This window comes from Erinaceus europaeus, chromosome 1 (assembly GCF_950295315.1).
Source record: "Erinaceus europaeus chromosome 1, mEriEur2.1, whole genome shotgun sequence".
Taxonomy (NCBI): Eukaryota; Metazoa; Chordata; class Mammalia; order Eulipotyphla; family Erinaceidae; genus Erinaceus; species Erinaceus europaeus.
The window spans coordinates 145,532,460-145,556,857 of NC_080162.1; positions in this window are offsets into that span (position 1 = coordinate 145,532,460).

Genomic DNA, 24,398 nt, shown 5'->3' on the forward strand with positions numbered 1-24,398 from the left:
GTCTTTGAGGTTTAACATATGGTCTGTCCTTGAGAATGTCCCAGGTGGAATTGAAAAGAATGTATACTCCAGTTTCTTGGGATGCAGGACTCCAAAAATGTCCAATGTCTATCTATTCATTTAATTCTCTTGTTTCTTTACTAACTCTCTGCCTAGATTATCTGCCAATTTGAGAGAGTAGGGTGTTGAAGTATATTGCTGTTGATGTATTTTTGTAGTTTTTTCAGTAGATGTTTGACATATTGTGTGCATGATGTTAATGATTATGAAGTCTTCTTGGTTGACTGACCCTCAGAGTGTTGTGTAATGTCCATCCCCAACTTCTGTTATTTTATTTATTTTAAAGTCTATTGTGTGAGGTAGGGAATAGCTGTTCCCCAGGGCCAGGCAGTGGAACACCTGATTAAGCACACACATTACAGAGTACAAAGATCCAACTTCAAGCCTCTGGTCCCCACTTGCAGGAGGAAAGCTTCACAAGTGGTGAAGCAGTGCTACAGATGTCTCCCTGTCTTTCTCCCTCTCTATCCCCCCTCAATTTCCCTATGTCTCTATCCAATAATAAATAACTAATAATGAAAAATTAAAATAAATAAACTTTTAAAAAGAATTGGAGAGAGAGAGAGAGAGAGTCTATTAGCTATATGATAATTTTCCATCTTTTCACTTTGTGTCTGTGTTTGTCCTGTTCAGTAAAATGGGATTCCTACAGACAACATATGGTTGGGTTGTATTTTCTGATCCATCTTCCTACTCTGTGACTTTTAATAGGTGAATTTAGGTTACTGACATGTAGTTATGGATTTAAAATACATCAGTGCCAATATTCTAAACTTTTCTGAGTGTTCTGACATATAGCATGTTTTTGGTGATGTTGTTATTGTTTATAGGAGACCTTTTACAACTTCTTGCAGAGCAGGTTTGGTGATAGTTGATTTTTCAACTGTTGCTTGTTTGAGAAGGTATTAATCCCTCTATCTAATCTGGACGACAATCTAGCAAGACATTATTCTTGGATAAAAGCCTTTTTTATTGAGCTCTCAATAAATATCTTGCCATTCTCTTCTGACTTTTAGAGTTTGCACAGAGAAATCTACTGATAGTCTTATGGGGTTTCCTCTGTATGTGACTCTTTGTTTCTCTTGTATACTTCAGAATCCTTTCTTTATCCTTATCTTTCCATTTTAACTATGATGTGTCTTGGTATATGTAGATTTGGGTCGATTTTGTTTGAGATTCTCTGGGATTTTTGAATTTATATGTTATTTCTGTTGTTTAGAGTGGGGAATTTTTTTTCCTATTATCTCCTGTGGCATGGCTTCTTCCTCTATTTCTTCCTCTGGTAAGCCAATAATGTGTACTTTTAAGATCATTCCATATGTTGCTGTTGTTGCTTCCAATGTCTCTTAATCTCTCTTTTTAAATTCTCTTATTTACTTCTTAGTTTTCTCCAATTCATCTTCTATTTTGATGATTCTTTTTTCTGCCTCAGTTGTACTACTCTCAGTTCCATTCCTTCAGTTATTATGTCACCTTGTTCAGTTACTGTATTAGCTTATTCAGCTAGTTAGGCTCTTATTTCAGCTTTTAGCTCTCTAATTAACACAAGATAGTTTGTGCTTTCTTTCAGAGACTCATTTATTGTTTCTCCATTTCTCATAATATTTCCATCAAAAGCTTCCCTTACTCTGGTGATTATCATGTTCATTAATGTTTAGATGTTTTCGTTGAGGGAGCAATTGAGAGGGAAAGGGAGATAGAATGGGAGAAAAATAGAAATATATCTGCAGCATTGCTTTACCACTTGTGAAGCTTCCACAGATGAGGAGTGGGACTTGAACCTGGGTCCCTGTGCACTAAAATGTGTGTGCTCTACTAGGTGCACCACTACCTGGCCCTATTTCCTTGATGTTTTCAAAATCAAGAGCTTCATTCCTTGATTTTTGGCCTCCTTATATTTCTTCAGAATTAGTGGCATACAACTCACTTTGATTTTGCTGTCCTTTGTTTGTTTCCTATGTCTTTCATCTCTTCTGTGTTATATCTTGTCTCCCTTTTATAAAGGACATTTGGATTGCATTTTATGCTCACTGGGATAATCCAAATTAATCTCCCCAACTCATATTTGTTATTTAATCACAACTGTAATTTTTTGCTGTATATTAATATTCTCAGGTTACTGAGTTTATGAGCTGGATAGATTTAAGGGTTGTTTTTCATTCTCTTCCCAGAGCAGAACAGGGTAGGCAATGAACTTGGAAGAGTAAATGAGACAGATATCTAGAAAGTCTGCTTGATTTGCCTTTTAACATCCATTCTTGTTTCTTCAGGTGAAAAGTTCATGTCTGGGATGAGGAAACATTCATAATTCCATCTGGTACTATATTATTGTAGAGTAATGCCAATCTAGTCACACTTCTTCTTGAAACTTAAAACATCAGTCACTACCAATACTGACAATCTTCATGTATAGTAATATTGAAGATAGAAGGAGGATAAGCAATTAATTAACATAGAGGATAATTTCCATAGTCCTCATTGCTCCTGGTCCAGATTCCCACTTTGAAAAAGCAAAAGAATTTCAAGCAAAAGAATATAAGCAAAAGAATATCAAGGAATCGGGAGTCGGGCGGTAGCTGCATGGTGCAAAGCGCAAAGACCGGCGTAAGGATCCTGGTTTGAGCCCCTGGCTCCCCACCTGCAGGGGAATCACTTCACAAGCAGTGAAGCAGGTCTGTAGGTGTCTATCTTTCTCTCCCCCTCTGTCTTCCCCTCCTCTCTCCATTTCTCTCTGTCCTATCCAACAACAATGACATCAATAACAACAGTAACTACAACAATAAAACAAGGGCAACAAAAGGGAATAAATAAATATTTTTTAAAAAAGAATATCAAGGAATCTAGGATTCTTGCTGCTTCTGAGGCCCAGTTAGCATCGGTTCATTGTACAATGCTATTGATGTAATGATGATCTTCTCTTGGTTTTCATGCATCCAATCCCATACTCTAACTCTGAGTGGGTTATCAATTTGATTAAAATCTTTTCACTACAGTTGTATGAAGGAAAAAGCTGGTCCAAATGATTTGCCATTTCCCTAGGCCTCACTCTGAGATATGGATGAGTTCTCTCTAATCTTAACTCTCCAACTTAAAGAAGTATCTATTAGACTCAACCCATGGTGTGAGGGTATTTGGGGAAAGCAGCTTAGAGGGTCTTTTATCTCAGCTCTAGGGAGGAGGGACAGTAAACATAAACTGGTTCCGCAAGTTCACATCTGAGTCTTCTTATTTTAGACCCAGACAAATGAATTTTGAACTTAAGCACCATAATTTTCTGCCATTGTCTATGTGGCTTCATAGTGACCCCTTGTCTTGAAGCAGAACTTGATTTCTGCCTAAAAGGATTGGTTTGGATAAAGGAAAATCCCTCAGGGCATGAGAGAGAAAATTCACTAAGTGCAGAGCAGAGCAGGTGCAAGTGGCAGGAAGAACATCAATGAATTCTTTGATATATTATCCACACCATTTCTCATTTGCATAATACCCTCCAGTGGTGGCTCTCTTTCTCTTCCCCATTGTCAGACAACTTGGTGAAATCTCCTCATAACCTCACTGGCCATTCAGTCTTCATGCTGCTCCACACTGACTTCTCCATCTCTTCACCCAACAAATCGACCTTTTCACGGGGAACTCTGTATCCACCAGCAAATAGCTTCCAGTTCCATTCTTATTTGCCTTCTTAACTATTCTCCCACTACTTCCTTAAGCTGAACTCTGCTGCTCCAGATCTGTTCTTCATCCTGCTGCTTTCTGGCTCAAAAAATTTTGTTTGTAAGGTGTAAACTCCATCTGTTCTTTATGGGAATTGAGAATAGGAATGTATACTCAAATAGGTGTAACTGATACTCACTTTGTACCTAGTATTTGTATCTAGGTATGTGTACCATAGTATCTAGGTACAATGAAAGATCCAAAAGAAAGTTGTATTCCTTTTTTTTAAACAACTGATTTTATTTTTATATATATATATTTATTTATTTTTTGTTGCCCTTGTTTTATTGTTGTAGTTACTATTGTTGTCTGTCTTCGTTGTTGGATAGGACAGAGAGAAATGGAGAGAGAAGGGGAAGACAGAGAAGAGGAGAGAAAGACAGATACCTGCAGACCTGCTTTACTGCTTGTGATGCAACTCCCCTGCAGATGGGGAGCTGAGGGCTCGAACCGAGATCCTTACGTAGGTCCTTGCACTTTGTGCCACGTGCGCTTAACCCGCTGTGCTACCTCCCAGCTCCCAAGAAAGTTGTATTTCTACAATGCAGTGAGATGCCCACACATCTACAGAGATAAATGGCACCAAACACATTTCAGAGAAAATAGATTAAGAGCCTTTATCTTTGACTACCTGTCAATCAAATGCACTTGATTGACAAATGATCTAGAATTAGGAGGAAGGTTGGGCTCTGATACTTGACCTCAGGGACAGTCTCAGGGCAGGCAGGGCAGGCTGTCTTCTGTCTTAATGAGAACCAGGTTAATATCTGTATCTGGTTAATCAAATGCTCCACCACTGGTTACTCAAACTCTATGCCTGAAATGGCACCCCAGGCAAGGTGTTAGGGTCATCTGAGAGCTTGGCTTTGGGGGGATAGAACAAGTTTTTCAAAGAGGGAAGTCTGGTGTTGGAGGCAGGAGGGTGGGCTTCTGTGTCTGAAACTCCACAGACTGTTCGAGGGTATGTCCCAGGATGCTGATTTTGGTTAGGCAATGGTTTGTGCTGTATCCACCTCTCTTCTCAGTATGTTGTCAGCCCTAAGGTGGTGGCAGCCTGCTCTGTTTACCTTCTGGTGTTCAAAGCCTGCCACTATGTTTTTTGCACAACAAATTTTGCATACTAAATAAATAAATGTGCTTCACATTTAAAAGAATCAAGAGGAGAGGCAGGTGTTAATTTTTGTTTATTTTTTAATTTTTACTTATTTTTATCATTTTATTGGGGGAGGGCTAATAAATTAAGTACAGTTTTTAACATTTGGGTACAATTTTTCATCTCCCATTTATAATAGATGTATGCAGAATACTCTCACCCCCAACTTTGGTCCTTCTCCATCATTATGCACAAGGATTTATCCCTTCCCCTCCTTACCCAGAGTCATTTACTTTGGTGCAATACATCACACCCAGTCTGAGTTCAACTTTGTGTTTTCCCTTTCTGTTCTTGTTTCTTAAGTTCTGCCTGTGAGTGAGATCATCTGGTGTTTATTCTTCTCCTTTTGGCTTATCTCACTTAACATGATGCCTTCAATCCACTATCAGGAAGAGGACTTTATCATTTTTAAAAGCTGAGTCATATTGCATTGTGTATATATACCACATCTTTCTAAAGAGGAAGAGCTAATTTTAGGCAAATATGACTTTGAATTAGGCTCAGAGTTAAGCATGATTAGAGAAAATGCAACAACAAACAGTTAGATAGGAGTCAGGGAGGTAACTCACCTGGTAGAGCATACATTACTGTACAGAAGGTCCTGGGTTCAAGCCCACTCCTCTCCAAGACACATGGGAGTGCCTGCAGGGGTAATTATTCATGAATAGTGGATCAGAGTTATGGTGTTTTTCCTTCTCTTCTGTATCTTTCTTTATATCTATCTCTATGCCTCACAACTTCTATTTAAAAAAAGAAAAGACTATGGCTGCTGGGAGCAGGGGAGTTGTGCAGTTGCCAAGCCCCAGCAATAACAATGGTGGGAAAGAATAGGATAGGATAGGATAGGATAGGATAGGATAGGATAGGATAGGATAGGATAGGGTAGGGTAGGGTAGGGTAGGGTAGGGTAGGGTAGGGTAGGGTAGGGTAGGGTAGGGTAGGGTAGGGTAGGGTAGGGTAGGGTAGGATAGGATAGGATAGGGTAGGATAGGATAGGAACGAAACAATTAGATAAGATCTGGGGAGATTGTTCAGTGTTGGAGCACAGGACTTTCCCTACCACACCCTCACTTGTAGCATCTAGGACGAGTTCCTTCCCCTCCCTGACACCTGGTTGGTTTCATCTTTGTGAAATGGGGACCCATCTTTGTACCAATGTCACTATGTGTTGTGATAATTAAATGAGATAACACCTGTAAAACGATTTGTCCAGAATTTAACACAGAGTCATAATTCCACATATGGTAGTTGCTAGCATTTATATTTCTTTTCTTTTTCTTTCTCTTTTTGTCATTAAGATCATCACTGGGGCTAAATTCCTACATGACTAGTCCACTACTCCAGTGACCATCTTTCTTTCTTTCTTTCCTTTTCTTTCTTCTTTTTTCTTCTTTCCTCCTCTTCCTCCTCTTCCTCCTCCTCCTCCTCCTCCTCCTTCTCCTCTTCCTCCTCTCTCTCTCTCTCTTTCTCTCTCTCTTTCTTTCTTCCTTTCATAATAGAGACAAAGAGAAATAGGAATGGTGGAGAGGAAGAGAAATGGACAGCAGCAGTGCTGCTTCACTGTCCATGAAGCTTCCCCCTTCTAGTGGGACCTGGGACTTGAACCAGAGTCCTCATGCACAGTAACATGTGTCCTCTGCAGGGTGTGCCACTGCCCAACTTTGGGAGTTGCCAGTACTTTCACTGGCAGAAGGCGAGGTTCCATGGGGCAACTGTGTCAGGGGCTGGGGGGAAATTCAGAAAGGTGGTGCTGGAGCAGATGTCACACATAAGATTGAGGACAGCAGACTTGTTATGGCAGAGAAAAAAGAGATAGGCTTGGTTGTAGGAGTAGCAGATAAGTGGAGAAAGGATAGTTAAGACTCTCATCTGGTGATTTCAGCAGGAAACAAGAGAGATATTTAAACTGGAAGATAAAAGGGACAGAAACAGGGAGTCGGGCGGTAGCGCAGTGGGTTAAGTGCAGGTGGCACAAAGCGCAAGGAACAGCTTAAGGATCCCGGTTCAAGCCCCTGGCTCCCCACCTGCAGGGGAGTTGCTTAACAGGCAGTGAAGCAGGTCTGCAGGTGTCTAACTTTCTCTCCCCCTCTCTGTCTTTCCCTCCTCTCTCCATTTCTCTTTGTCCTATCCAACAATGATGACATCAATAACAACAAACAATAATAGCTACAACAATAAAAAACAGAGGAAATAAATATCTTTTAAACAATTTTTAAAAGGGACAGAAACCATATAATAATTAGTATGTGTGTTGCTTTAGAGTAATGACCTTGATCTGTCTGAAGGAATAATAAAGACTCTAAAATGAAACGGAAAAAAAAAAAAAAGGAACATTTGGACTCAGTTACTTTCTGATATGAGTCCACCCACTTTTCCCATTGTTTGGCACTGAGTTTATGGGGGAGAACATGGACTGACCTACTGAAACTTTCCTCATAGACCTTCACTGAAGGACAGCAAGGCTCTCTGTGAAGCTGTAATTTCTGTGCATTTTTGCCTTTTGCCTTTACTTTATTTATTCAGTCTCCCTGGAACAGTTTCCTTTCCTGAACCAGGGGTATTATAATACCAGCCTGGCAGGGATCCCTTAACAACTAGGAATGATAATGCAGAGAGGAGTTTATGAGGTGACAAAGTGAATAAGGTGCTGGACTCTTGCAAACAAGAGATCCTAAGTTTGATCCCTAACATCGCATGTGCCAGAATGTTGCACTGGTTTTCTCTCATGAATGAATCAATAAATAATTTTTAATGAAATAATGTGGGACTGGATGGTGGCACAGCCAGTTGAGCACACATGTTGCCATGCACAGGGACCTGGGTTCAAGCCTCTGATCCTCACCCACAGGGGGGAAAACTTCAGTAGCAGTGAAGCAGGTTTGCATTTACTTCTCTTTCTCTTCCTCTCTATCTCCCCCTTCCCTCTCCATTCCTCTGACCTATCAAATAAATAAAGTATTTTATAAAATAGAAGTTATGCATAGGAAATTCTGCAATTTAGGAAATCAATAATTGTTAGTTACTACCTTATTAGCTATAGCTTTGTTAGACTATGTTATCTGTTCATATGTACACATTAGCTGCACTTTTTCTTCTTTTTTTAAATATTTACTTATTTATTTATTCCCTTCAGTTGCCCTTGTTGTTTTATTGTTGTAGTTATTATTGATGTCGTCATTGTTGGATAGGACAGAGAGATGGAGAGAGGAGGGGAAGACAGAGAGGGGGAGAGAAAGATAGACACCTGCAGACCTGTTTCACCACTTGTGAAGTGACTCCCCTGCAGGTGGGGAGCCAGGATCCTTACACCGGTCCTTGCACTTTGCGCCACCTGCACCTAACCTGCTGCGCTACTGCCTGACTCCCAGCTGCAATTTTTCTAAGGAGTTTCCTTACACATAAGGTACTTGCCAAATAGGTGTTTAAAATTATTCATCTATGGGTTGTATGGTGGCACACCCAGTAGATCACACATTACCATGCACAAGAATCTGGGTTCAAGAGTTGCAGAGGAGAAGCTTCATAAATGGTGGAGCAGAGCTGCAGGTGTCTTCCTATTCTCTCCCTTTCTCTCCCCACTCCCTCCCAAAGTCTCTCTTTTATTTTTTTTTTATTATCTTTATTTATTTATTGGATTGAAACAGCCAGAAATCTAGTGGAAGGGGGTGCTAGAGAGGGAGAAAGACAGAGAGATACCTGCAGACCTGATTCTCTGCTTGTGATGCTTTCCCCCTACAAGTGGGGACTGAGGGCTTGAACCCAGGTCTTTGCACATTGTAACATGTGCTCTCAACCAGGTGCGCCACCACCCGGTTCCCCAATGTCTCTCTGTTCTGTCAAAAAAAAGAGAGAATAAAGAAATAAAACTCCATTAGGAGCTGTTGATTTGATCTGCAGTCACCGAGCCCTGCTAGTAACCCAAATGGCAACAAACAAACACATTTCTGGGTGTTGAAAAGGGACAATTTTTATGTAAATACAACTTATTCCATACTAGAAAATTAGAGGGGGCAGTCCTATGATCAAACTAGCATCATCACCAGATTACTCTGTGGTTTAGTTGACTTATCAGGATACAGGCATATTGAACATAAGGTGATTCCTCAGGAGGTTTGGAGATGTTGGGGAGTGGGCAGGATTTACCATCATCATCACCATAGAATATTATCAGAACTGAGTTTCAACTTTATTGAAGTTTCTGATGAGTTGATGTGGGTCCTTTATCCTTTATCATTTCCACATTTATCAAATATAATTCTAAAACACACAAACCCACCATACTGTTCTGTGCCATTACAGAACATAAGTGCATACATAAGTATAAACTTAAATATCAAATATCTTTCTTTGATGATGCAGGGTCCTGCAGTGTCACAAGCTGGTCATTATAAACATTCACAAGAGCGCCTTCTATAGATAAACCAAAGCAAGTTGAAGGAATTGAACTGAATTAGTCACAATTCCAGTTTATGAGTCTTTGCTGCCATGTCCCAACCTTCCTCATTACTAAATATGAAGTGAAATTACTGTGATGAAGCAAAATTAAAATATCACTGCAGCCTTCCTGTTTAGATGCCTCAACTGTGGAATGATTCTATTTGTTCTTGCAAGATGTTTTGCCATGTTTACAAGCTTGTAATGAGAAGAGCTCATTTACATCTTAAAATGGGATGGTACTAGTAGAGAATCCTCACTGGGAAGACAAAATCAGATTATTTTCTGATTACAGAGGAAATGCAAGGACTGCACATCTTGGGTGACAAGCCGATTTCTGAGGAGTAACTGAAATGTACATAGTTTCTTCTTCCCCAGAGTTTCTAGTTTTGGCTGAACCATACAAGTAAAATCACTAACAGGAATGTTTATGAGCTTTAAAAAATTATTTTTAATAACCTGGTGCACCTGGTTAAGCACACACATTACAGCCAGCAAGGACCCAGATTCCAGCCCCTGGTCCCCACCTGTAGGGTACAAGCTTCACAAGTGGTGAAGCAAGGCTGCAGGTGTCTCTCTCCTTCTCTCTCTATTACCCCTTTCCCTCTCAATTTCTGGCTGTCTCTATCCAATAAATAAATAAAGGTAATTAAAAGTTATTTAATGTTTGCTAATATACACAATTTCTGTGCTGATGTGAACATTTCCCCACCTATCTTCTTTTTTAAATGTTTTATTTATTTTATTTCAATGAGATAGATACAGAAAGAAAGACCAGAGAACTGCTCAGCTCTGGCTTATGGTAGTGCTGGGGACTGAACCTGGAATCTTGGAAACTCAGGCATGAAAGTCTTTTGCAGAACCATTATGCTGTCTCCCCAGCCTTCCTCATCTGTCTTTACACATTTTTAGCATTACTAAACCTGTGTCCATGATCCCAAATTCTAATCCAGATTTTACTTGGAAATAGCTAATTTCATAAAGTTTGAGAGAATGTTGGCAAGTCTCTGCAGTATTTAAAAAAAAAAAAGCTATAGTACAGATCCTTCTGTCTGGAGATGGCATGTCCAATAGAAATAATTTTTCACAAGGGTAAATCAAGTCACTCAGCAAATCAGCTCATGCATAACACAAAGTTGCTACCGTTTTGTCTCATTGGAAAAGTTGTTCTATTAGATAGATCTGATGCATAAACACTGCATCTTGTGAACACAGTTCTTCAAAAACCCTCACACAGTAAGCCCACAATCAAGATCTCAAGAGACATAACCAACAAGAACTACAAACTGTCTACTCAAAATCTTCCTCACATCCTCAATCATCCAAGAGCTATCTAGCTAGATGTGAAAGAGAAACAATATGACAGTCTCACTTAATGTCTGTAGATGGGGGAAATGCAATTTCACTTTGGTGTGAATTGGCAGCATTATTTTGAGTGCCCACAAGAGAACGCTATTGTCATGGAACATTAATGTCATTGTCTGGAAAAGAGAAATTTCCCATGAGTGGTCATCCCACTTCTGTTTATCTTGTCCATCTCCAAAACTCTCTCCCTTTACAATGTCTGAACTGGAAGACGCTTTGAAGAGGGTTAAACCGGGAACAGCTGCTGGCTATGATAACATCACCCCAGAACTCATTCTTAACTTGGGCCCCACGGCAAAGAAGTGGCTCACTTCATTCCTATCCCACATCTTGGAATCTGAATCTATGCCCAAAATTTGTCGTCGTGCGAAGATAATAGCAGTTTTGAAACCAAAGAAAGACCCAACACTGGCTGCCAACTATAGACCAATTTCTCTCCTCTCCGTGTGTTACATACTCCTTGAGAGGCTGCTTCTGTCACGTATTTCTCCTCTTACAGAGAAATTTCTATCACCCGCCCAGGCTAGTTTCCACCCAGGAAGATCTACCTGTGAACAAGCCCCGGCCCTCTCAACTTACATTGAAAATGGATTCCAGAAGAATTTAAAGATGGGTGCTGTCTTTGTTGATCTCACAGCAGCCTATGACACGGTCTGGCACTGTGGTCTCCTAGTCAAGATCTCAAGATGCCTGCCTCCATGGGTGGCCAACACTATATCGTTTCTTCTCCAAAACAGAAGATTCCGGGTGCATCTGGGTGACAAGTCTAGCAGATGGAGACTTGTCTCAAGTGGCCTCCCCCAGGGCTCTGTTCTGGCTCCTACGCTATTTAATATTTACATCAATGACCTTCCAGAAACTTCTTCAAGGAAGTTCATCTACGCCGATGACATCTGCTGTGCAACTCAGGCATCCAAGTTCGACATCCTCGAGGAAACACTCACGAAAGACATGTCTCTGACATCTGATTACTGTAAAAAATGGCAACTAATCCCTAGCACTGCAAAAACGGTATCATCTGTTTTCCACCTACACCATGCCTCGGCCTCACGTGAGCTTAATGTGCAGCTTGGCGATACGAGAATCCGGCATGAAGCCCAGCCAGTCTATCTTGGCGTTACTCTCTATCGCACTCTGTCATTTCACGAACATCTCATAAAAACTGCAGCAAAGGTGGGCGCGAGGAATAACATCATTGCAAGACTGGCCAGCTCCTCATGGGGCGCGAGTGCTTCCACACTACGATCATCATCTCTGGCATTATGCTATTCCACTGCAGAGTACTGTGCCCCAGTATGGTTCCGTAACCCCCATGTCCACTTGGTCGATTCCAAATTATATTCCTCCATGAGGATAATTTCTGGAACCATCCGTTCCACCCCGGTTCCATGGCTGCCAGTTCTTAGCAACATATCTTAGCCAGATATTCGTTGGGATGTGGCATCATCTAAGTTCATTTCCCACGTCTACGCTCGACCGGACCTGCCAATATACGCGGATATCTTCGCCCACCCTGTCCAACGCTTGACGTCTCGTCACCCAATCTGGTCCCCTACGCCTACACTGAACTTCTCTGTTCCAGACTGTTGGAAACAGAGTTGGCAGTCAGCTGAGGTAAAGAACAAACACCTCATCACAGACCCCTGTAAGCGTCAACCCGGCTTTGACCTAGCACGTTATGATTGGGCCCTCCTCAATCGCTATCGAACAGGCCATGGCCGGTGCGCTGCTATGTTCCATCCCTGGAGAGCCAGAGATGACCCGAACTGCCCCTGCGGCTACAGACAGACTATGACCCACATAGTCAATGACTGCCACCTCTCCAGATTCAAAGGAGGTCTCGAAACTTTACATCAGGCTCAACATGATGCTGTTGACTGGCTACGGAAGAAGGGCAAACGCTAGAAGTAGAAGAAGAATGTCATTGTGCTGGACCTGATTGGATGAATAACTGCCCTGGAATCTGAAGCAAGGGAACATTATGGACACTGGCAAAAAAAAGCCAAAGAACACTAAGCACAGGACTGAAGACCACTGTAGAGGAATGAAGAAGGCCTAGCAAGTAGAAGCCTGGGTCAGCTTTCAGTTTAAGGGTTATATTGTAGACAACTAGTACTTGATATATGCAGGTGCTAATCACTTTCTAAGAAAGGTAAATTTCTTATGGTTTTTGCACTCAGTGTTATTGTGACAGCCTCTTATGGGCTAAAAACAGCAAACTAGAAACAGGGGCCTTACTTTTAGGAAGAAAGTTTTAGGCAAGACCTAAACACAGATGAGTGCATCCTCCCTGATCCCAAATACTTAGACATGAGAAGATAACTATTCCAAGAGACACACTGATTAGCAATAGAAACCGGCTGGGGGTATGGCTAGACCTGCCAATGTCCATTTCCAGCAGTAAAGCAATTACAGGAACCAGAAATCAAACTTTCTGCACCCCATAAACAACACTGGTCCAAATTCTCAGTGGGGAAGAAATGTTATATGGAAGATGACCAGAAGGAACTACAATTCCAGCAGGACTCAGAGAAAAGAGGAAAAAAAGGAAGGACATTCAGAAGTAGTAATAGGTGGAGGTGTGACTTAGAGAGGGAAAGAAAGCAGGACCATGGGGGTTCCCGGAAGATGGCGGACTGAGAAGCTGCTAGTGGCTTGAGCTCTGACCACATCTTCTGGAAACGGTAGGATTTTCTGCCTTTTGTAGGCCAGTCAATAAGGGGTCCTAGCAGTAACACCAAGGAGGTGACTATAACTTAATTTGGGTTAAAAAAGAGTAGAAAAAAAGGAAAAAAAATTTTCTTTCTTTTAAAATATTAAGCACACCTCCTTCCCCTTCCCCTCCCCCCATAACCAGTCCCTGGGGACCAGCTCCTAGCAGGCTCTCCTGCTGAGCCTCTTTCTTTTCTGTCCCACCAGGGAGTATCATTCATTCTAAGTCTATACCCTTCTGAAACCTCTGGCCTTTTTTCTTTCTAAGTAGCCAACCCCCCCACCTCACCCCACATAGCTAATTAAAAATAAATAAATAAATAAAAACTCTTTCCTTTCACCACTCTTTTATGACTGTTCTTTTTCTTATCTTTTTCTTTTTTTCTCTCTCTTTTTTTCTTTTTCTCATTCTTATCATCCTTTCTTCCTTAATCCTACAGCTTCCAAAGCCACAGGCCCCATCCCCCACACCACCAAACAGTGTGCTTTTTTGAATTCACTGATACACATTTGGGAATTATTTTGGGGAAGAATTCTGACTCAGAGTTGGACTCTCACTGCGAGTACCTCTGCTCAAATTTCCTTCCTCCTTAGCTACCCCTAGAATATACAGTGGATAGTATATTTGCATAACTGTCTATTTCAGCTATCCTTGTCTAGTCCTGAGGTTTTTTTTTTTTTTTTTTCTCATTCTTAACAATCAGCTGCCTCTGATCACGAGGTTTGAGGTAATCTGGGACAGGGTTTTTTTTTTTTACCCTGCTCTATTTTATTATTAATATTATATAAAGGCATATCTCTCCCCCCCCTTTAGGTTGATCAGAATTAACTCGTAGAGTATCTTTCATTGCTAGGGTAGTGGGCATCTTATCTATTGTGGGAGGAACTTGTCTCATTATTCCTACCTCCTCTACAGACTCTCCCCTCCCTCCTCCTCCTAGCTAATTAAAAAAATTAAATTAAATAAAATTAAAAATAAAGTAATCAAAAAAACCCTTTCATTTCACTGCTCTTTAATTACAGCTCTTTTTCTTATCTTTTCTCTTTTCTCTCTCTTGTCTCTTTTTTCTTTTTTTTTTTTATCTTGCCATACATTTCTTCCTTCCTTCTTTGCCTTTCTGAATTTGTGAATTATTTTGGGGAAGAAATCTGACTTAGAGTGGACTCTCTATGTGTGTATCTCTGCTCTACTTCCCTTTCCCCTCTTGTTAACCCTAGAATATACAGTGGGTAGTAGATTCGCATAACTGTCTATTCTTGCTATCCTTTCTTTCTTTTCTCTTTCTTCTTCACTGGGATTTGGTTACTATTTTTTCACGGACTGGAGAAATTGTTTTGCTAACTGGTAGTGATTAAACTGCTTCAATACTTGTTTCAGTTGTTACTGTAATTCCTGAGGTTGGTGAGTGCAATTGTCATAAAGGTATTTAGTACAGTGTTGCTTGTACTCAAGACACACCAACTGAGGAACAACAGAGCATAAAAAAAGAAACACATAAATCAAAAAAATGGGTAGATCAAAAACAAATAAAACTGCTACTCCAATGAATGAAGACAAGAGCCCAGAAGAAACTACAAATCAGCCAGAAGTAACCATAGATAAGAAAACTATGCAGGGGAGTTGGGCTGTAGTGCAGCGGATTAAGCGCAGGCGGCGCAAAGCACAAGGACCGGCATAAGGATCCCGGTTCTTACCCCAGCTCCCCACCTGCAGGGGAGTTGCTTCACAGGCAGTGAAGCAGGTTTGCAGGTGTCTATCTTTCTCTCCTCCTCTCTGTCTTCCCCTCCTCTCTCCATTTCTCTCTGTCCTATCCAACAACAACAACAACAATAATAACTACAACAATAAAACAACAAGGGCAACAAAAGGGAATAAATAAATTAAATAAAATAAATATTTTAAAAAAATAAAATTTTTTAAAAAGAAAATAAATAAATAAATAAAATTTATTTAAAAAGGAAAGAAAACTATGCAGGCAATAATAAACTTATTAATCACAGAAATGAAAACAACATTGGAGGAAAGGAATGGCAGTATTAGGGAAACAACAGTTGAGACCCCCAAAGAAAATACTGATTATCTTGAGGCAATTAGAGAACTGAAAGCTGAAATAGCTGTAATGAAGAAAGAAGCTGAGGCAAGGGAAAGCAGACTAACAGACGCAGAAAACAGAATTAGTCAGACAGAGGATGAGTTAGAGAAAACTAAGAAAGAGGTGAAAGAGCTTAAAAAGAGATTGAAAGACACTGAAAACAACAACAGAGACATATGGGATGATCTCAAAAGAAGTAACATTCGTATAATTGGCCTGCCAGAGGAAGAAAGAGAGGAAGGGGAAGCAAACATTCTAGAGGAAATAATAGAAGAAAACTTCCCAAACCTGAATAACAGAAAGGACATCAAGATTCAAGAGGTCCACAGAGTACCAAACAGAATCAACCCAGACCTGAAGACACCAAGACATATCATAGTCACAATGAGAAGAAGTAAGGATAAAGAAAGGATCCTAAAGGCTGCAAGAGAGAAACAAAAAGTCACATACAAGGGAAAACCCATAAGATTATCTGCAGACTTCTCCACTCAAACTCTAAAAGCCAGAAGAGAATGGCAAGATATCTATAGATCCCTGAATGAAAATGGGTTTCAACCAAGGATAATATATCCTGGAGAATTTCATAAAAACTAGATGGAGGGATCAAAACCTTCTTAGACAAACAACAGTTAAAGGAGGCAACCATCACCAAGCCAGCCCTGAAAGAGGTTCTAAAAGACCTCTTATAAACAAGAACATCACTATAATACTGGCAATATATCAGAGCAAACAACAAAAAAATTTTTTTGAACAATGGCACTACAATACGTTAAATCCATAATATCAGTAAATGTCAGTGGCTTAAACTCACCCATCAAAAGGCACAGAGTGGGGGGATGGATCAGAAAACATAATCCAACCATATGCTGCTTGCAAGAATCCCATCTGTCACAACAAGATAATCACAGACTTAAAGTGAAAGGATGGAAAACTATCATACAGGCTAACGGACCACAAAAAAGGGCAGGAACAGCCATTCTCATCTCAGACACGATGTATTTTAAATTAAATAAAGTAATAAAAGATAGGCAAGGACATTACATAATGATTAGGGGATCAATCAGCCAAGAAGACTTAACAATCATTAACATCTATGCACCCAATGAGGGACCATCTAAATACATCAAGCACTTACTGAAAGAATTTCAAAAATACATCAATAGTAATACAATAATAGTGGGAGACTTCAATACCCCACTCTAACACTTAGACAGATCAACAAAGCAGAGAACCAACAAAGATACAAGAGAATTGAATGAAGAGATTGAAAGACTAGATCTCTTGGACATTTTCAGAGTCCTTCACCCCCCAAAACTGGAATACACCTTCTTTTCAAATCCACATAATACATACTCAAGGATAGACCCATGTTAGGCCACAAAGACAGCATCAATAAATTCAAGGGCATCAAAATCATCCCAAGTATCTTCTCAGACCACAGTGGAGTAAAACTAACATTTAACAACAAATAGAAAATTATTAAAAGTCACAGAATTTGGAAACTAAACAACATACTCCTCAAGAACCACTGGGTCAGAGACTCACTCAAGCAGGAAATTAAAATGTTCCTGGAAACTAATGAAAATGAAGACACAACCTATCAAAATATTTGGGACACAGCTAAAGCAGTACTGAGAGGGAAACTTACAGCCATACAATCACATATTAAACACCAAGAAGAAGCTCAAATGAACGCCCTTACTGCACACCTCAAGGACTTAGAGGAAGAGGAACAAAGGAACCCTAAAGCAACCAGAAGGACAGAAATCACTAAAGTTAGAGCAGAAATAAACAACATTGAAAATAAAAGAACCATACAAAAGATCAATGAAGCCAAATGTTGGTTCTTTGAAAGATTAAACAAAATTGACAAACCCCTAGCCAGAATCACCAAACAAAAAAGAGAGAAGACTCAAATTAATAGAATTGTAAATGATGGAGGAGATATCACAACTGACACCACAGAAATCCAGAGAATCCTGCGAAACTTCTATAAAGAACTATACGCCACCAAGCTAGAGAATCTGGAAGAAATGGAACAATTCCTAGAAGCATATGCCCTCCCAAAACTGAACCAAGAAGAACTACAAAATCTAAATGCACCAATCAAAGACAAAGAAATTGAAACCGTTATTACGAACCTCCCCAACAACAAAAGTCCTGGACCAGATGGCTCCACAAACGAATTCTACAAAACGTTCAGGAAACAGTTAGTACCCATACTTCTTAAGCTTTTCCATAAGATGAAGAAACAGGAATATTCCCTTCCACCTTCTATGAAGCCAACATCACCCTGATACCAAAAGCTGATAGGGACAGAACAAAAAAGGAAAACTACAGACCAATATCTCTGATGAACATAGATTCCAAAATATTAAACAAGATCTTGGCCAACCTGATACAGCAACATATCAAAAAGATTGTTCATCATGACCAAGTGGGATTCATCCCAGGAATGCAAGGCTGGTTCAACATCCATAAGTTCTTCTTCTAGCGTTTGGCCTTCTTCCGTAGCCAGTCAACAGCGTCAGGTTGAGCCTGATGTAAAGTTTCGAGACCTCCTTTGAGTCTGGAGAGGTGGCAGTCATTGACTATGTGGGACATAGTCTGTCTGTAGCCGCAGGGGCAGTTCAGGTTGTCTCTGGCTCCCCAGAGGTGAAACATAGCGGCACACCGTCCATGGCCTGTTCGATAGCAATTGAGGAGAGCCCAGTCATAACGTGCTAGGTCAAAGCTGGGTTGACGCTTGCAGGGGTCTCTGATGAGGTGTTTGTTCTTTACCTCAGCTGAATGCCAACTCTGTTTCCAAGAGTCTGGAACAGAGAAGTTCAGTGTAGGCATAGGAGACCAGATTGGATGACGAGACGTCAAACGTTGGACAGGGTGGAGTCGAAGAGCAGGACCAACAGCTTGAAAGCTGTCAGGAGCTTGTTGCTGGCTTTGAAAGTGACTGGGATCCATGTGGATTCAGTCGGCTAGGAAGGATCATCAGTTTCCCCAATGAATGAGTACTCATGGGATGCACCACGGGAAGGTCGATCCAATGCATCCCACATCCATAAGTCAATCAATGTCATTCACCACATCAATAAAAGCAAAGCCAAAAAAAACATGATTATCTCAATAGATGCAGAGAAAGCCTTTGACAAAATCCAACACACATTCATGCTCAAAACTCTACAAAAAATGGGAATAGATGGGAAATTCCTCAAGATAGTGGAGTCTATATATAGCAATCCTACAGCCAACATCATACTCAATGGACAGAAGCTGAAAGCATTCCCCCTCAGATCGGGGACTAGACAGGGCTGTCCACTGTCACCGTTACTCTTCAACATAGTATTGGAAGTTTTTGCCATAGCAATCAGGCAAGAGAAAGGAATCAAAGGAATACAGATTGGAAGGGAAGAAGTCAAGCTCTCACTATTTGCAGATGATATGATAGTATACATAGAAAGACCTAAAGAATCCAGCAGAAAATTACTGGAAGTTATTAGGCAATATAGCAAGGTATCAGGCTACAAAATCAATGTACAAAAATCAGTGGCATTTCTTTATGCAAACACTAAATCTGAAGAAGAAGACATCCAGAAATCACTCCCATTTACTGTTTCAGCAAAATCAATCAAATACCTAGGAATAAAGTTGACCAAAGAAGTGAAAGACTTATATACTGAAAACTATGAGTCGCTACTCAAGGACATAGAAACTGATACCAAGAAATGGAAAGATATCCCATGCTCATGGATTGGAAGAATAAATATCATCAAAATGAATATTCTCCCCAGAGCCATATACAAATTTAATGCAATACCCATCAAAGTTCCACCAAGCTTCTTTAAGAGAATAGAACAAACACTACAATCATTTATCTGGAACCTGAAAACACCTAGAATTGCCAAAAGCATCTTGAGGAAAAGAAACAGAAATGGAGGCATCACACTCCCAGACCTTAAACTATATTATAAAGCCATCATCATCAAAACAGCATGGTACTGGAACAAAAATAGGCACACAGACCAGTGGAACAGAATTGAAAGCCCAGAAATAAATCCCAACACCTATGGGCATCTAATCTTTGATAAGGGGGGCCTAAAGGATTAAATGGAAAAAGGAGGCTCTCTTCAATAAATGGTGCTGGGAAAACTGGGTAGTAACATGAAGAAGAATGAAATTGAACCACTTTATCTCACCAGAAACAAAAATCAACTCCAAATGGATCAAAGACCTAGATGTCAGACCAGAAACAATCAAATACTTAGAGGAAAACATTGGTAAAACACTTTCCCACCTACACCTCAAGGACATCTTTGATGCAATTGCAAATAAGACTAAAGCAGAAACAAACCAATGGGACTACATCAAGTTAAAAAGCTTCTGCACATCCAAAGAAACTATTAAACAAACAGAGAGACCCCTCACAGAATGGGAGAAGATCTTCACATGCCATACATCAGACAAGAAACTAATCACCAAAATACATAAAGAGCTCAGCAAACTTAGCACCAAAAAAGCAAATGACCCCATCCAAAAATGGGCAGAGGATATGAACCAAACATTCACTACAGAGGAGATCCAAAAGGCTAACAAACATATGAAAAACTGCTCTAGGTCACTGATTGTCAGAGAAATGCAAATTAAGACAACACTAAGATACCACCTCACTCCTGTAAGAATGGCATACATCAAAAAGGACAGCAGCAACAAATGCTGGAGAGGTTGTGGGGACAGAGGAACCCTTTTACATTGCTGTTGGGGATGTAAATTGGTATAGCCTCTGTGGAGAGCTGTCTGGAAAACTCTCATAAGGCTAGACATGGACCTTCCATATGATCCAGTATTTCCTCTCCTGGGGTTTTACCCCAAGGACTCCATAACACCCAACCAGAAAGAGGTGTGTACTCCTATGTTCATAGCAGCACAATTCATAATAGCTAAAACCTGGAAGCAACCCAGGTGTCCAACAACAGATGAGTGGCTGAGAAAGCTGTGGTATATATACACAATGGAATACTATGCAGCTATCAAGAACAATGAGCCCACCTTCTCTGACTCATCTTGGACAGAGCTGGAAGGGATTATGTTAAGTGAACTAAGTCAGAAAGATAAAGATGAGTATGGGATGATTCCACTCATCAACAGAAGTTGACTAAGAAAATCTGAAAGGGAAACTAAAAGCAGGACCTGACCAAATTGTAAGTAGGGCACCAAAGTAAAAACCCTGTGGTGAGGGGTAGACATGCAGCTTCCTGTGCCAGTGGGGGATGGGAGTGGGTGGCAGGGTCACAGTCTTTCAGTGGTGGGAATGGTGTTTATGTACACTCCTAGTAAAATGTAGTCATATAAATCACTAGTTAATTAATAGGAGAGGGGGGAAAATGAATTGTATGTCTCGAAGTTTTTCAAAACACAAACTGAATCTTTTTAATATATAGGCTGTGTAATTGGTATGCAGCCTCTCTCAAGTAGATCAGAAGCAACCAATAGCACAGCTATATAGAAGATACTGGTACAGCAAACCCTAACAAAAGGACTTTTCAAAGTTAACCCAATTACCAAATAATGTGATGATAACATTAACTATCGATTGTCTTTTTGAACCCTAAGACAGCAGGAACCTCACATCTCCACTATAGAGCCTCTACTTCCTCCAGTCCTGGAACCCTTGGTTAGTGCCCACTTTCCCGTATGCCTCTCCCAATCCATATCAAATAATATTGCATCTGCCGATCACAACCTAACCAACGCAACGATTGCCACCTCAACATGCTTCACTTCAGACTGTGTCCAGAGACTTCACGAGTGGAATGACAACCCTTCAGCTTCATTATTCGGTCACCAGGTTCCAGATGTCATCAGGATGCCGGCCAGGCTTCCCTAGACTGAAGACCCCACCAATGTGTCCTGGAGCTCTGCTTACCCAGAGACGCATCCTCCTAGGGAAAGAGAGAGGCAGACTGGAAGTATGGACTGACCAGTCAATGCCCATGTTCAGCTGGGAAGCAATTACAGAAGCCAGACCTTCTACCTTCTGCAACCCACAATGACCCCGGGTCCATGCTCCCAGAGGGATAGAGAACGGGAAAGCTATCAGGGGAGGGGGTGGGATATGGAGATTGGGTGGTGGGAATTGTGTGTAATTGTACCCCTCCTACCCTATGGTTTAGTTAATTAATCCTTTCTTAAATAAAAAATTTAAAAAAAAAAAGCAGGACCATGGACAAATATCCATATATATAGAAATAATTGTCAACCCGTACCTACCTATGACCTTGGGACAACTATTGCAATTTATAATTGAGTGAACTGGGGAGACAGATCTCTGGTGGTGGGAACAGTGTGGAATTATACCCATTATCTCATAATTTTGTTAAGCAATATTAAATCACTTATAAAAACATTATTAGTGAACCAATAACCTATGCAAAAAGAAATTTAAGTATATATATCAAGATGGATCGCTTTTTATTGTTTTTTTTGTTTATTTATATGTTTAGTGCAAAGCTGTAATTTCATGCATGCACAATCTCACCACGCTAGCCCCCTTTTTCATTCAGATAGAGAAAGAGAGTGAGGGACACACTGCAGAACTAGCATTTCTCCTGGTGCCATGGTGCCAGAACACTGACTTGGGCTACATGTATGAGAAAGCATTCACTCTACCCTGTTGAGATAAATTCTTGTTCCTTTAAGTTTTTATATCTCTAGGTGCAATAACAGGTGTTAAAAATCAGCTACCTTTACTATTACTACTACTTGGAATTATTATAGCATTTTATTACTGAACATGGGGAATCCTCTTTTAGTCTAAATCAATTTGGCAGACTTTAGGGGTCTGCAGGCAGTGTCTCAAACCTTGTGGGGCTGGGATAGAGATGCAGGTATATGCACATGCTTCTATGTAGTATTAAAAAATTCTTATTTTTCAAAGTTCAAGATGTTCCTTTGTGCCATGATGTCCCCTCCTCTCTACTGTCTCCAGCTTCCCTAGTATGGCGTCCAAAAGCATAATAATTTGTCAACAAGAAGGTAACTTTCACCAATGTTATGTCAGACCATAGGAAGTCTTTGCTCTATAGGAAGAACCCTCCTTTGTCTTAGGGAGGCAAAATTCTTGGTAGGCTCTTCAGATAAACTAGAGTGGGGTACAGGCAGAAACAGCAGGTTTAGCTCAAGAAATGTGGCAATGGAAGCCTGAAATTTAGGGTTGAGACTAGGAGGAGACCAAAGCTACAAACAAGGAAAGTGCTTTTTAATAAGTAAATTATATAAAGTTTGACTAAACAAAATGAAAAATCACAGCTCTCATTACTGATAATACACATTTGACTATCTATTCCAAAAAAATAGCATGCAAAAGAATTTAAAATGTTTCTAGACTTTAATCTTGTATAAAACACTAATGAGAACCATCCTAAAAGAATACTTGAACAGGATGAGAACCAAATTATTAACATCCTAGTGATATTATGATTCATACTAGAAATCAAAAAATGAATTTGGCCCATTGCTTTTCTCACTCAAATGATCTATTTAACAGAGTCATCAACGAACATTAAATGCCAATTAAAAAAAAAGAATACTTGAACAGGGGGAAAAAGTCATAAGCACAGGTTGTCTTTGTAGCATTGCCTAGAAATATGAAAAACTTGGAAAAAGTAGATGTGAAACATTGTGTATGATTACTGATTAATTAAGCTAAAGTATCTGTTTACTAGATGAGTCATTCAGTAGCACTAAAGAAAATATAAACATCATTTGATGACACTTTGACAAGGGCAGTTCCAAGAAGCCTAGTGAGATACCGTGACCTGTAGTGTTCTAAGAAACACAGTCCCAGGACTCCTGGGTCAGAGTTATTCCAAGCAGAGCAGCAATGCTTTACTCTAAGGAGTCCCCAGTATCCAGTGTGGTTAGGTACAGCAACCGATGCAAAGTACATGTGTGTCTCCAGTGTGAGTCCTGTGATCAGCGTCTGTATGTCCCTCCAGCACACTTTTTTGTTTTCCAGCAGGAGAGTAATTCATGTTAAGAAGTTCGTGAAAGTGGGGTTGGGCTCCAACCGTGGACTCTGCCATCTCCAAGAACTTCTGGAGTTGATGAGTGCAATCTGCAAAAAAGGAACCAGACACATCACAGTCAGTATCTCCTTCCCATTTCTTCCCTAGCACTAAACTGAGTCAGTGGAGCTCTAGACACTGAAAACAGCCACAGACAGGTGAACTCTCCCCACCTTATGGTGCAGCATTCACTTGCCATGTACCCTTAGGAACTTTAGGGCAAAAAATCCAGTTCCTCACTACTGCCCTCCTCCCACTGTTGAGTAGCTATCTTCCCTTGCTCTCATCACAGAACACAAGCACATTTTCACCAGAGTCTAAATCTTACAGCATTAGGGCTATGGTGTCAGCATCATGGTCATGCCGACAACTTCCATGTTGGAGACTCTGAGGTCATCAGCCAGAGCTGAGCAGTGACATAGTAAATAAATAAATGAATGAATAAATAAATAAATAAATAAATCATATACGACTAATGAGACAAAATGACAGATCTAATAAATCATGTCATGCTTTCCAAAGACAAATATTAATCACTTTTTGATTAGAGCTTTTTGATAAGTTCTCTTTGGGAAGATGCTTTTATTTGGGAGGGATGCATTTCTCTTTAGGAGTTCAAATCATGGGTCAAGTAGTTTCACACCTGGTAGAGCGCATATGTTATCATGTGCAAGGACACAGGTTCAAGTCCCCAGTCCCCAAATGCAAGGGGAAAGGCATCATGAGTGGTGAAGCAGTGCTGCAAATGTTTCTCTTACCTTCTCTCTGTCTCTCCCTCTTCAATTCCTCTCTGTCTTATCAAATAAAGTA